Source organism: Falco cherrug, chromosome 2, assembly GCF_023634085.1.
Source record: "Falco cherrug isolate bFalChe1 chromosome 2, bFalChe1.pri, whole genome shotgun sequence".
Classification (NCBI taxonomy): domain Eukaryota; kingdom Metazoa; phylum Chordata; class Aves; order Falconiformes; family Falconidae; genus Falco; species Falco cherrug.
The window spans coordinates 27,867,378-27,881,808 of NC_073698.1; the positions used below are offsets into that span (position 1 = coordinate 27,867,378).

The 14,431-nt window shown below is 40.0% G+C and overlaps 1 protein-coding gene across 1 annotated transcript in view; it reads right to left on the reverse strand.

Moving 5' to 3' along the window:
• The window catches only part of TRPC4 (transient receptor potential cation channel subfamily C member 4), a 162,107-nt gene that overhangs the window by 76,758 nt on the left and 70,918 nt on the right, over positions 1–14,431 (reverse strand). The gene's annotated exons all lie outside the window — the stretch shown is intronic.

The window sequence follows — 14,431 nt, forward strand, 5'->3', positions numbered from 1 at the left end:
GAAGAGAATCAGGGTGGCATAATTGTGATTCTCTGAAGGACTCGGACAAGTTAGTTATAAAATGCAAGTAAATGAGAAAGTTTTCTGACAGAGAAGTTTGGAAATATGACAGTGTAGAGCAACAAAGATACCTGCTGCAAAGAGTGTGACCTCTTAAGGCTCAGTTCTAAACTCACGTGCACAAACATACTCTCTGTTGGAAAATGGGGGAGTTGGTAGAACAAGGGCCCCAAGAAAGCATTTTTAAAGCCTCTTCTGGTGTGCATTTCTGTATTTTCAGTCCTTTTTATCAGAAGACTGTAAGGTCTTTCATTTTAAGCTTGTTTGTTTATTTTACAATACCAGACTCTAAAGTCTTTCCCAGATCAAGACAGCTGATTAGACTAGTATAATGAAACTATATAAGTGTAATTAGCCAATGTCTATCAAAAATGTTATTGGCATCATCATTACGGACTGCCTTTGGTCCATAGTTCAATAACTAAGTATAAACTCAGTCCACATCAGTGAGGTGCTATGAGTGATGCTCCTTTAGGAGGAAGAAAACCAGAAAACTTTTGACTCAAGTTGTCTGGAAGCTAGGGAAATAGATGGCCATTGCAGGGAGGAAAAAATGTTTGATAGAAGTATTATGACGGCAGAATGACCTTGTTGTTGCCAGGTGGAAAAAACACAGATAACTAAGAGGATAAGTTAATAGGAAACACATAAAGCATGTGAGAACAGTGTTTATATTTAGAGCTATGTTTAGAGCCTTGGGAGGGAAAGAAGTAGAAATGCACAAAATCAGACAGAAACTCAGCAGAAAAGAGAACTAGAATGAAATTAAGCTGAAAAGAAATGTTGGTCCATGGATCTAAATCCATAAATAAAATACATAGATCATGGATATTTTTTTCCCTCTTTCTAATGAAGACACTGTGTATTTTGTACATTTTTTTAGCTGTTCTGTGTGTAAAACAGCTCATGTTTGTTCAGTGGAACTGTGTCCATGCATAAGAGCTGCTATGTGTGTGGGCTGTAAAACAGAGGCCTGAAGCACTAATTAGCTGCATGAGAGAATTACTTTGGGAGGTGGCCACTTACTCATGTAAAATGGGGTGGAAAGTCAAGACTAGAGATCTGGCATTCAGGACTGTAATCGCACATCCCTAGGGAAACAATCCCCACCTGGCCATAATGAATTGCTGACCTCGAGTAGCTGTGCTGGATTCTGAGAAGGTATGTGGAGGCAAGGGGCAGAAATCCCTTTTCTCCCTTCCCACACACTCAAACACGCACACTTGGCTTGGCACTGGGTAAGGCTGGCTCAGAGTCTGTTCTAGAGCAGGACTGTGGGATGCCTGAGCTAGCCCACCCACCCCCACGACACCATGCAAAGGGAGCAGCTGTTGTCACAGTCCTCCCCGCAGGCTTACAGGAGATGTTTACAACCAGTAGTTGTGAGCCGAGCAGCTCCTGAGCAAGTTCTCTTCTGCTTTCTTTATTCTGAGGTGCAAACAAAACAGTGCAGTGTGTGCAGGCATACAGAAAAATACGGGTTTAAAATTACTCGGGAGGTAAAGAATCCAGTTGAGAATATTCTGAAGGTAAGGATGGATGGGGGAGACACTTGGGTACAAGAATAAGCAGAAGGTCTGTGTGCTGTGCCCAGTCTCAGGGCAGGACAAGAAACACGATTTGGGCATATGTTTTCTCAGAGGACTCTGGCTATGTCCACACTGCTCTGTCAGGTCTCTTCCAGAGCACCTCTGGGTCATGTCACAGCCAGCCTGAACACTGCGCAGAGCCCCTCTGGGGATGCCCACATGCCCGGATCGCTTCATTCTTCCTGTCCAGTTAGTTAAGCCGGGGCTCGGAATCCGTATCTGTTTCTACACCTGTCTGTGGTGTCAGTGGGGAAAATGAGACCCATTTCCAACCCCAAACCTCACTGATTATTTCAGTCTTAGATTTATCTTCTCTTTTACTTACATATCATATAGGGAAAAAAGAGACCATATGCATACACACACTATTCCTGCTCTCTCCAATTGCAACTGTGGCCAACGTTTCTGAGGCTAGAAAGAGATGTAAATGGCAGAAGAGTCCCAAACTGTGCATTAGCAGAAGCATTTTGGGCTATCAGGTCTAAAAAGGGTTTACAGGGAGGGATATGCTGTGCTCTGACAGCATCCACCACCACTAATGAGACTCCGTCTTGGCCCCAGGGTCAGGCGACCAGGGAGCAGAGGAGAGAGTTGCAAGGGCAGAAAACTGAAGGATACAAAGCTGTAACTCCAAACTCACCAACTGCTCAGAGTATTCTTCTGTCACTTAGCATGTCATTATCTTTGTAGTTTGTGTCAGGACTAAACTAATACTTGCTTCAAGCCCTGACAGAACTGAAGGCTATCTTAACATGTCATTAACTGCAATCTTCTCTAAAAATTTAACAGAGACAGCTTCAAACAACATGGCATTACAATGATTGACTTATACATGGGGTCCATTAACTCAAAAGCTGTTTGTTTTTCTCATAGTTTATCAAAACCTTTCATCTTAAGCTATAAGGCTAATGCACACCTTTTGGAATTCATACCATCATAATTGACCCAAATATAGAAGTGTGTATTAAATCATTTCAGCCTTAACTTACAGAAACATTTAAACTAAGGGCAAACCCTAAGACTGCAACTTTAATTACATCATGAATTTAACCTCTGACCCTCTACCTTCTATTTTAAGACTTCCTACTCATTTAAACCAAAGATATACAGAATGCCAAAGCAATAAGGTCAAATTATTCCCTCATCTGGAGCATAATGAAGTACTTCTCCTTTGAAATTCTGAGTGGTCTCATGGCACTCAATATTTCAGCGTTTAACTGATGACCCAGAGTACTTGCTCTGAAGTCACCAGACTTATGATGAATTTTACTTTCAAACTGCTGAAAAATAATTCTCTTTAGAGAAGCCAAAACAAATAACCAGTACACATTGATATTAGCCACACAATCTAAAGCTTTGACAGAACATTCACAGGCAGCATATGATCCTTAAATCCTGGGAGAACAGGAAGCTAACTAGGTCTTAGAGTGACTGACTGTGACTTTCCAAGGCTTAGCAGTGGTGTAACTGTATCATACACTTTGGAGTTAGTATGTCAAGTGTGAGGCTGCTTAAACTTAGAAAGGCCAAGTGATTTTTGCCTTCTTATATTTTGCTGATAATTTTCTACTTCAGCACTATTTATAGGGCTGAGGCAAAGCAGTCTGATGATTGTGTGTAATTGTGCGCGTATCTGTATGGGAATGAGTAGGCAAAAAGAAAAAAAAAACGAAAAGAAAGTGTAGCTGAAAGTCTGTACACTTCAGTGCTCAAGGACATTGGATTTTCTTTGTTGCGTTCATTTTCTCTGCACTTATTTTAAGTGGGAATGAGTGAGTCCAACTTAGATATCTAACAATTCTTTTTAGATTTTAAGTGGAACAGCCCTCTTCAATATGTGTTTAACTTCCGTGTACAGTCGGTGTGAAGAGAAGCCCCTTTGCTATGACAAGAAAGAGAAATCCAGTCTAAATTAATGCCAGTTAGATCTGGCATTTCTGTCCCTATAACATCAAAGTAGAGTCTTTGATTTTCTGACTTTTCTGACTATTGATTGCTGACGATCTCTGAGATATCCAGGAAATAGGAAAAGGTAATAGTCAGTTTGGAAGAGGAAAAATGGAAACCCTAGGTGTGTCCATTTCTCCACCCAGATTTCTCATAATGGTTCTCATTCCTGCAGTATCTTAACAGAGAGATTCTGAGCTCTTGCACTTAAAAAGTAGGTCCTACTTTTTAAGTGCAAGAGCTCAAAATCTATGTAAAGCAACCTATTTCCTTGGGCAAACAGATAGCTTTTCTGGTTCTTGTCTTGGTTTATTTATTTACTATTATTTTGCCTTTTGCTTGTAAAAGAGAGGAAATCTGCAATGGCTGAAAGTAGTTAGGTAAATAAATTTCTGAGTCACATCAATCATGACAGCATGATTGAAGGAAAAGTCCGAAGCAAAATAAAAAATGTATATATAACAGGTAACAAGATGAATACATATGTCATCTCTTGCAGCACCACATTATATAAGAAAATTGATATTATAAAGCTGTGTCATCAAGCTCACCAGTTGCTTCAGCGCTACTGCTCTATAGCTGTCATCAGCCAAACACCTTGAAAATGCTGAACTCTACATTTCAGTACAGCCCACTGCACACAAGTTACCCTTATGCATATATAGTTTTCTGACTTACATTCTGGTTTGTTCAGTTCTTCTCTTTGTTTTCATATTATTATATCAGCTGCAATACATCCCGGTTATGATGATGGAAGTATCTCCAACCAGGAAGGACTCAAAATTTCCTCCTACCCCAACTCCTTTCACACGCACTGTCACTGATAAACTATCAGACAATTTGAAGATAGAACTTCAAGATAACTTGAATTCACTTGTCACACCACTGAAGGGGTCTGTACACAGTCTATCCTGAAAGCTGTGCTGAAACTATCCTCACAAGACTGCAGAAACTGCAGGCTTGCAACCACGGCCCCAGATTTGGCGGAAAGTCGTTTTCCTCGTCCCCGGTGCTTGCTGTGCATTGCACAGCTGGTATGTTGTTGGGCCATGGAGCATGTAAGGCAGGCAAGTGGATGGAAGTTGCCAAGCTGAGCTCAGGGACAGCATCATTTCTGAGCAGCGTGTGTGATCCTAAGCCATGCAACACCCATCTGGTATGCTATCATCTTCTGCTTTCCATAGGCAGCTTCCCTGGCCTCCCTGGAAAAGGTTCAACTTTTTTATTGTCCTTGGCCTCACTACATTTCCTAACGGTAAAGTGCCACACTTCTAATGTGCTACTTAAAGTATTTTCTTTCCTTTTATAACATTCTGCCTCCATGTCTGTTTTTTTTTTTAGGAAGCAGATGTACCCCGCCAAACCTCACCCTTGCTTTAAGGCACTGAAAGTTAATCGACAATAGTCTGAGGACTAAATGTGCATGAAATAAACATTTCATTTCATGTATGAATGTGCAATTAAATTTTTTAGATATTGTAACTTCTTAAGAATGCATACTTTGAATACTTATTAAACATCTGAAATGGAGCCTGTTTAAGTTCAGCAGATAAGATTTCATTACAAATTGTGTCTTTTAACATTTCCATGCCCACAGTTCAGCTCAATGCTGTCAAGGTGTTTAATGCTCATCTTCCAGATTTCTTTCCTCTGGAGTCTAACCACAAGCAAGAGAGATGACAAAAATGGGGCAGTACATATTTTGAGGTTAAGTGATGCGCACCCTGTTGGGTCTTAAATAAAATATTGTGTCTTAAATTGTGCTTAAAAAATTAAAATATTGGTTCTTATATAAAACATATTAAGACCTCCAATTAAAATTCTGAATGCCAGATGCATAAGGCCATAAAACCTCACTCTTGTGCTAATTATAGGTTGTGGTTCATAGCAAAATGAAAGGGCTGACTAGCCAAAATGAAATCCTAACCACAAGTTGAGACTTTATGGTGGGAAGGTTTCTTTGGGCTGCAGCTTTGAGATGGAAGTATCTTTTGTCAGCTTCCAAATGATGTTATGAATGAGAAAAGTGGAGGATTCCTGGAGACAAAGAAAAAACATAAATCTGACTCAAGGCAATAACAGCTGGACAACCTATCTGGACCTCAGGACATGGGTTTTGTTAAAAGTTCTGCCAGTAACTCCAGGTTGCCAAGGCAGACCAACTCTTTCTGCTTCTTTTCCCAGTTGGATACACTTTTTTGAGCACATGTTTTATCAACCCAGGATGTAAATCCAGTTATGAATTGATGCCAGGAAGATATAGGGAAAAATCAATAATTAAAAAATAAAATATTTTTTGCGTGGACATTTTTAATGGAAGATTCTGGATTACTTTATTTATTTTGAAACCTTACTTTGCTCCAAAATTTGCCTATAATTTAACAATAAGAAGGTTATTTTATTTCAGATTTGCTTATTGTGATTATAATATTTTCTTATGACAATTCTAACCCTTAATTTTAAAAAATGTCCCAAATATTTTCTTACAAAGATATTATATTTCAAGTCAGCCAAGAAAGGTGTCTAGGAGAGAGAATTTTTGAAAAGCAACCCAAAACAGAGATCTAATTTTAGATAGCTAAAGTTGGGTAAGGTAAACACTCCCCTTAGCATACAGCCCCCAAAAAATTTATTCAGCAGACACAAACCGTATGCTGAACTAGCTCAAAACTTGATGGGCTATGCTATCTCATCCTAATACTAACCCACAGCTAACCACAGCTCATGCTTCCTAACTTGCACTACTGGGATACAAGACACGTATTTTTCAAAAGTACTGGATTCATCATTCTGGCCATTCTTCCAGGGTTTTTAAGAGGAAGGTATGAACAGCTAATGCAGATTGTGTTACCTTTAGGAGCTGCTTTTGTCTGTCTCCTATTGGCAGGGTAGAGAGCTGCCATTTTTGCTTCCTTGCAAGCCCTTCTCAGTGTATATATCCCATGTGTGATAAAATATTTCCAAGGATCAGGACTAATTGTCCTAATATGCATTATTGTTAGCAAAGGATAACTTCCCCCCAGTTAGAATATCATGTCTATTTATTTTGCTGAAAATTTATTTTCAGCTTTGCTGGGACATGACTGGCAACAGGGATGTTGCCACAGCTAATACAAAATCCCTGTCACATTTAAGGAGGCTTCAGTGCTTGCCTTTTTGTGTATATGGGAATTTTGCACAGTTAAATTTACAAGGTTGAGTTATTTTCATTCTATTTTTTTCCAAGTACAAGCTGAGTTTTCAAAACCTCAAAGTTTTTTGGTTTTTTTGTTTTTATTTTTGGGTTGGGTTTTTTTTTCAGTTACACTTAACCTACCTGATGTCAGCCTATAGTTTTCTAATGTTTTTTCATGCTCATCCTATTACAGCTGAATCAATTTGTGTGTCACAATAGTCACAGCATGGACTGATGACTTCTAGTCTGTGCCAGCCACATTGCACAAAAGGCATTAATGTCACATATTAAGAAAAAGAATTACAATAGCATTTAGTAACCCACTGAAACCAACATCACTTTTGGAAACAACGAGGATGACATGCATAACCACATTATACAAACAACAGTATATACTTAACACATCTGCAGAACATTTGAGCCAAACAGTGCAAGAAGAATTCAGCAATAGGAGCACTGGGCAGTAGGAAGGAACTTGTCAGAAGGTCTTGTTTGCTCCCTTGAACCAAATGTATGGTATCTATACCTAGATCAAACCCCACAGGTATTTGACCAATGTATTCTTAAAGCCCTGCAGTCCTGGGTTAATACGTTGCACCATTTCCTGACAATGTTTCTGACTTTGTTTTACCTTTGTCCAGTTTGAGCCTATAATGTCTTGCTCTACAAAACGTGGATACAGAAGACACGTTATTTCTTTACTATAGTTTCAGTTTTTTCTTCTAAACACTCATTCCTTCAGACTCTCCTTATGGGGAAGACTTTCTAATTTTCTGAACCTTCTTAATTCTTTCTGCATGTTCCTTACCACTTCTGAGTATAACAGAGGACAAATTCATGTATAGCTTACAATCTGTGCCCATTCTGATGTGACCAAATACGATGTTGACTTTTGCACAGTAATATTATATTGTCCAGTCTTTTCCTGTTAGTCTTATTTTAAGCCCCCTCGCAGAACTGTTATCTTAATCATTTTCAATTCCAATATATACTTGATTACTTCTTCTCTACTTAGAAGCTTACACATTTTCTTACTGAACTGTTTTATTTATTACAGAAATAATTTTTCTTTTTTTGCCAAAACCATCCCTAATTGTGCCCTGCAACAGCCTTGTGATCCCCCCCAGCTTTGTGATGTCTACAGATTTAAGATGACCTCTATTTCATCCTAAATGCCAGGAATTAATATATTGATTGAGACAGACCCCTGCAGAACTGCTCATTTCACCCCTCCGTTTGAGTCACTCAGCCTGTGTCACCAGGTACTACTGGCAACTGTTCTACAAGTGGTTTTCGTAGACTGTGTTTTGAGTGACAGTTTATGAAATCTTACAAAACTCAAGCTATATATGATATGTACTGCTTTTCCCCAACATCCAGAGCTTGCTATCTGGCGATGAAAGAAAACTATACTGTTATGAAAAGATTTCTTCTTGATAAATCCTGGTAGGCTGCTATTCATGTCCATGTTTTCTTTTAGGTGCTTACAAGTAGAATGTTGGATTATTTTCTTCAGGAAACTCCCTGGTGTGTAAAAGTATAGATTTTTTTTTTTTACTTGAAAAAGGAGAATAAAGAATGGAGAGGAAATGCAGCAAAATGAATTGGTGACAATTTCCAGATAGAATCAGAGGAAAAAATAATTGATTTCAAAGATGTGGGACATGCATTTGTTAGGTGTGACTGATGACACAAGACTTCAGTACTTAAATTCTCTTTTTTATCCTCCTCCTTGTATCTCTGGCAGCTAATCCAAAATACAGCCCCTACATAAGAGCGGTCATTTTCAATTAATGTTTTCCTATGAGCATTATTAGTGGATGGATATACCCTTCCTTCAATGTCAGTAGCGTGAGCAAGGATGGGAAATGACTTAAAAGTAGATACTCAGTAAAAGGCTGTCAGGATATTCTGAATTTATTTCCAGCTCTGAAACTCATACTTGCTCTCTCAGCGCGTATCTTTTTGAAACTAGGTGGAGGAGTTTTTCAAGGAAGAATTCGGGGCATTGCTCAAGTGCTCATAATGAAAAATGACAGGCAAACTGTGTTTTTACTCAGGGACAGTGCAAGAAGAAACTGGAAATGGTTTGGAAAAACATGACAACTAAGAAAGCAAAATAATCTTATTATGGAAATGATTAAAGGGGAACTCAAGTTATTTCTGCTGCTTCATAATAAAGGTCATATATGCCTTTCTCAAAGTTTGCATGATGAGTGAAGCCAATATTGCAACTTCCTGAATGATTAAAGTAGACCTAGTGTGGTCCTTCACCAAGTCATGGTTTTAAATGCATGCACAGATACTTTTCTCAAACACAGAATGTTTCATAAAGGCAAAATAATTTTAGTGAAGTTTATGTCTGACCTTCCATTTCCTGACACCCCATGTTTTCAGTCTGATCAGGAAAATGTGGAAGAGCTCTGGCTTATCCCTGTTTTTTGCTTTCTCCCAAAATGGCTCAAATATTCAACTGGGGAGGCAGGAGAAAATTAGCTTGCTTATCCAGTGAGGTCTTGAGAGAAATGTTAGAAAAAATGAGTTCTTAGAATCTGAGATGGATCCTTTGTTTTGTCCTGAGCTTCATGAATTAGAAACAAGAAAAGACGTCCCACTGGCTAACAAAGACTGTTCTTGAAGAAGAGCTTTTGCAGCAAGAACAATAACAGATTAGTAGCCTCTCTAGGTATCAATAAACTGTTTAGGAGATAGGAGTGTCTCAGAGGGAAGGTTGGGAATTAGCTAAACTTCTTTACAGCTGATTGCAATTATTTAGCATTGCAAAGTAATTTGAGATAGCTTCATGGCTGGAAAGTAAATTTTGTGTCTGAGAAAATTAAAAGGGTTATATTCTTAAAGAAAAAAGTAGGAATCAGGCAAATTTGCAAAACACTAAGTAAAATGTTCCATATTTTTTCAAAATAGTATGAGGAAGGAATACAAAAGAGTATGGCAGGGACACAGAAACTCCATAAACCCGCAGAGGATGCAGAAAAATGACATAGAAATCTGTTACATAAGTATATTATTCCTGGTATGTTATTCAGTGGTTTGTTATTTAGCAGCAGTTCTAGTTTTTAATCATACTATAAGTTTTCTATGTTTCATAGATACAAACAGAACTTTTTTCTGAAGTAAAAAGAGGAGACCAAGGCTCAGGCAACTAAGCTAGGAATGAAAAATGAAAGTTTTTTTGACAGGCAAAGGTTTGGCAATTGATTTTTATTACAGGTTAATGATATTCTCAGCTGTGTTCAATTCCTTAATGACAGATGCTTTAAGATCCTCCCTGCATGCAAGAATCAATTGAACAATCCTACTGCTTATGAGGTTTCAGAAAAAATAGAAAAGCGCCAGAAATAAAAAAAAAAAAATCCTTTTGAATTTTCACTGCAAAGAGATCAAAGAGGAAGTGGGAGAGGCGTGCATTATTATAACCTGCCCTATGTGGTGAGAGACCAGGGGCAGAATAAGTAGTTAGAGTTATTTAAGGGTAGATTTCTAGAAAGAAGCCTTTGAAACTGGCGCCAAGGGGAATGGATTGGCGCAAACTCTTCAATACTGTGACTTCCCCTTGTTTCAAGTTAGTCTTAGTGTTGTGTTTGAGTTTACTCACTGACTGTGGATCTTGATCTGTACATTATCTCATACACATGCATCCTAGTAATCAAATGGGTAAAGAGGTATTCCTAATGTGCTTTACGATAGGGAAATTGTTTTTCTTTGAGCTTATGTAAGTACACTTTTACTCAATTGAGTGCATGGTAGTAACAGAGGATTAAATGATCAGGGAAGAGAAATTCCATCTTGTCAGCCAGCTTGTTTGTACTTACAGTTGATGTCATAAAGCTGGTTGGTAGCACATAAAATGGTGGCAGAATTCTTTGTATTTTATGCACATATTCAGCTGCATCTCAGCAGTATGTAATATGAAATATAAGGCTCTGAGGGTAGATATTTCAGGTTTCCTTTTTTTCTGCCAGAAGGCCTCACATATTGTGACAAGCCTGCAAACTTTGATAATATTTTATTACTAATCATCAGCAATATTTTAGTAGCTGAATTAAAAGGGGAAATAACTTTGCCTCCTGCCATTCTGGGGTGAAGACGTGGAAGAAATAGATCCTGGCACTGCCTTAAAGGACAATTAGAACACTTCTGTCAGCACAGTATGTGACATGTATCCTCTATCCAGAAAACAGTTGGTAAATTGACAGGCTAAATTGGCAGTCTCTTAGGAAGAGTAAGCCTCTGCAATCATGTTAATGGACTCTATCAGTCACTTCATTGTGACTTTAGAATTTGTTGGGCTGTTTCAGCTGGATGTTAACAGGAAGGAATATTAGAATAGAATCATTTATGTTGGAAAAGACATTTAAGATCATTAAGCCCAACTGTAAACCTAACACTCCCATGTCCACCAGTAAACCATGTCCCGAGGCACCACATCTACGCATTTTTTTGAAATACTTCCAGGGATGGTGATTCAACCACATCCCTGAGCAGTCTCTTCCTATGTCCAACAACCCTTTCAGTGAAATTTTTTTCCTAATATCCAATCTAAACCTCCCACAGCACAACTTGAGGCCATTTCCTCTCATCCTAATCCTTGTTATCTGGGAAAAGAGACCTACCCTCACTTGCCTACAACCTCCTTTCAGGTGGTTTTAGGGAGCAATGAGGTCTCCCCTCAGCTTCCTCTTCTCCAGGCTAAACAACCCCAGTTCCCTCAGCCACTCCTCATCAGACTTGTGCTCCAGACCCTTCACCAGCTTCGATGCTCTTCTCTGGACAGGCTCCAGCACCTCTACATCTTTCTGGTAATGAGGGGTCCAAAGCTGAACACAGGATTCGAGGTGCAGCCTCACCAGTGTCAATACAGGGGGACGATCACTTCCTTAGTCCTGCTGACCACACTGTTCCTGATACAAGCCAGGATGCTGTTGGCCTTCTTGGCCACCTGGGCACACTGCTGGCTCCTGTCCAGTGTCTGTCAACCAGCACCCCCAGGTCCTTTCCCACCGGGCAGCTTCCCAGCCACTCTGCCCCAAGCCTGTAGCGCTGCGTGGGGCTGTTGTGACCCAAGTGCAGGACCCGGCACTGAGCCTTGTGGAACCTCATACAATTGGTCTTGGTCCATTGGTCCAGCAGGTCCAGATCCATCTTCAGAGCCTTCATGCCCACAAGCACATCAACACTCTTTCCCAGCTTGGTGTCATCTGCAAACTGACTGAGGATGCACTCAGTCCTCTTGTCCAGATCAATGACAAAGACATTAAACAGAACTGGCCCCAGTACTGAGCCCTGGGGAAAACCATTTGTAACTGGTCACTAGTGGGATGTAACTCCATTCACCACCACTCTCTGGGCTTGGCTGTCCAGCCAGCTTTTACCCAGTGCAGGGTACACCCATCCAAGCCACGAGTATCCAGTTTCCCCAGGAGAATGCTGTGGCAGACAGTGTCAAAGGCTTTACTAAGGTCCAGGCAGACAACATCCACAGCCTTCCCCTCACCCACTACATGCAGGTCACCTTGTCACAGAAGGAGGTCACGTTCGTCAGGCAGGACCTGCCTTTCATAAACGCATGGTAGCTGGGCCTGATTGTCCTGCATGTGCCACGTGATGGCACTCACTTCCCCGGCACCAAAGTCAGGCTGACAGGCCTGACCGTTTTCCAGATCATCCTTCCTGCCTTTCTGGTAGATGGGCATCACACAGGCTAACCTCCAGCCTTCTGGGACCTCCCCAGTTAGCCAGGACTGTTGACAAATGATGACAATTTGACAATGGATGGACTATGACAAAAGCAAAGTTGATGATGGAGGGCCATAAATAAGCAAGTTTCTTGATAGTGGCATGTTTCTGTTTTGTGAATTTTCATATGGTTTTCCAATGGCTGAATGTTTGGAAAGTGATTAATTTTAAAGATCATTAGGTATGATTGCATGTTTGATTCTCAAAGACTAATGTTCACTTTGAACAGTCTTTTGAGTTCTACTCTTTGTTGAATACAACTTGTTTAAGAGGTATCTCCACAGGCAAATTCGAGGTGACTCCATTTCAGCACAGTGGTTCACAGACAAGGAAGAAGTCTGGAATGGCTCCGAAAATATTTTTCAGTGGACCATTTTGCAGCATTGGGATTACCTGGAAGTTTATGTCCATCAGAAAGTGCTGTGCCTTTGAAATAGTTTCTTTCAACAATAGGACTTCAGTGGTCTTGTTCCTAAAGTCTTTCCTGGGTTTCTGCATTGGACACTGTCAGAGAGGAGGTCTGTTGTAGCTGAACCCACAGGATAGCATTTATCCCTAGATTTAAACACCTAATTATAGACTTGTTATGTGAATTAGATTTTTAAGCTCCTGTGATAGTGAGCGCAAATCTGAGGCTCATCTCAATTGCCCCCATGTAGGTGTCTAGTGCTATTTCAAATACATCCAGGTGTCCTGTATGACCTCCATCCAGTTCACCACAAAGGCACAGGTCTTGTACAGGTCCTGTGTCATAACTGCCAGGCCCATACACATCTCAGACATACTAGGATGCCTCACATTACACTTATCCACTACAGGTGATCCTTCCAGCTGGTCCCCTGGCTGATGTAGTCAGCAGCATCCAGAGAACTGTTTTTCTTAGCCTACAGTAGACACGTGCATTTCATCAGCAGACCATCGAGCTCTTCACTGACCTTACTGGGAGCTCAGATACCTGACTTATATGCAAGCACTAAAGGAGTGATTCAGGTATCTAGACACACCATGTAGAATGTAGAACCATTTAAAATACCCTGGAGAATCAGAGCTCTACGTAGACATGACACAAGACCTACTGGAGGGTCCCACCCCTTTGCAGCACAGGTGGAGGGCAGACGGCTACCCTGATGCAGGGGACATCTCTGCATAGACCCCTGGCTCTACTGCTACTATCTATCTATCGCATTCAGCTTCAGATACCTGAATCAGGAGCTGACTTCCACCCCTTACATACAACTGTATACTTCTATTTATATATAGTGCAGATCTTCTCAATCTGTTTTATCAAGGGCAAAGTCATTAACTGTCCCCTGAGAGGCTGCTCCAGGCATAGAAGATACTGGTTTGTTTATATTACTGCTTTAATGTTTATAAATTTGTTAACTTCATAAGTTACATTGCACAGCCAAATGTAAAGATAATTGACTCTATGGGGATTTCTAGACCTTAGACGACAAGACTACCTCAAAGTTTCTACTTGTTGAACCTCTTGGTCTTAATAGATTTGTACTATACTACTGGCCTCAGAGCTGATACTTAACCTGTTTTCAAGCACTGAAAGGCTGTTAAAATCTTTAGTTGAAACTATCTTTGCAGTTGTTGAGTTGTCAGGTAGTAAAAGCAGGTAGGTTTGGCAAAAATTATTCCAGGCAGGGAGGCTTATAAAGAGGACAGTAGAGCACTGCTAATTGTAGAAGGCAGAGATTTTTGACATTTTCTTTTGTTAATTGTATGCTGTCCTTATTCTGATTGCAAACTTGGGTGAGTGCTGTAAAGTGAGACTCAACAAATATAAAAAGAAGGGAAAATGTGGAGGAGAATTCTTGAGGAGAAATCTGACTTTCCCACAGAACTATTTTTTGCATTAAGCTTCTAAAGATTTTTATTTCTTTTAGATTTTCAA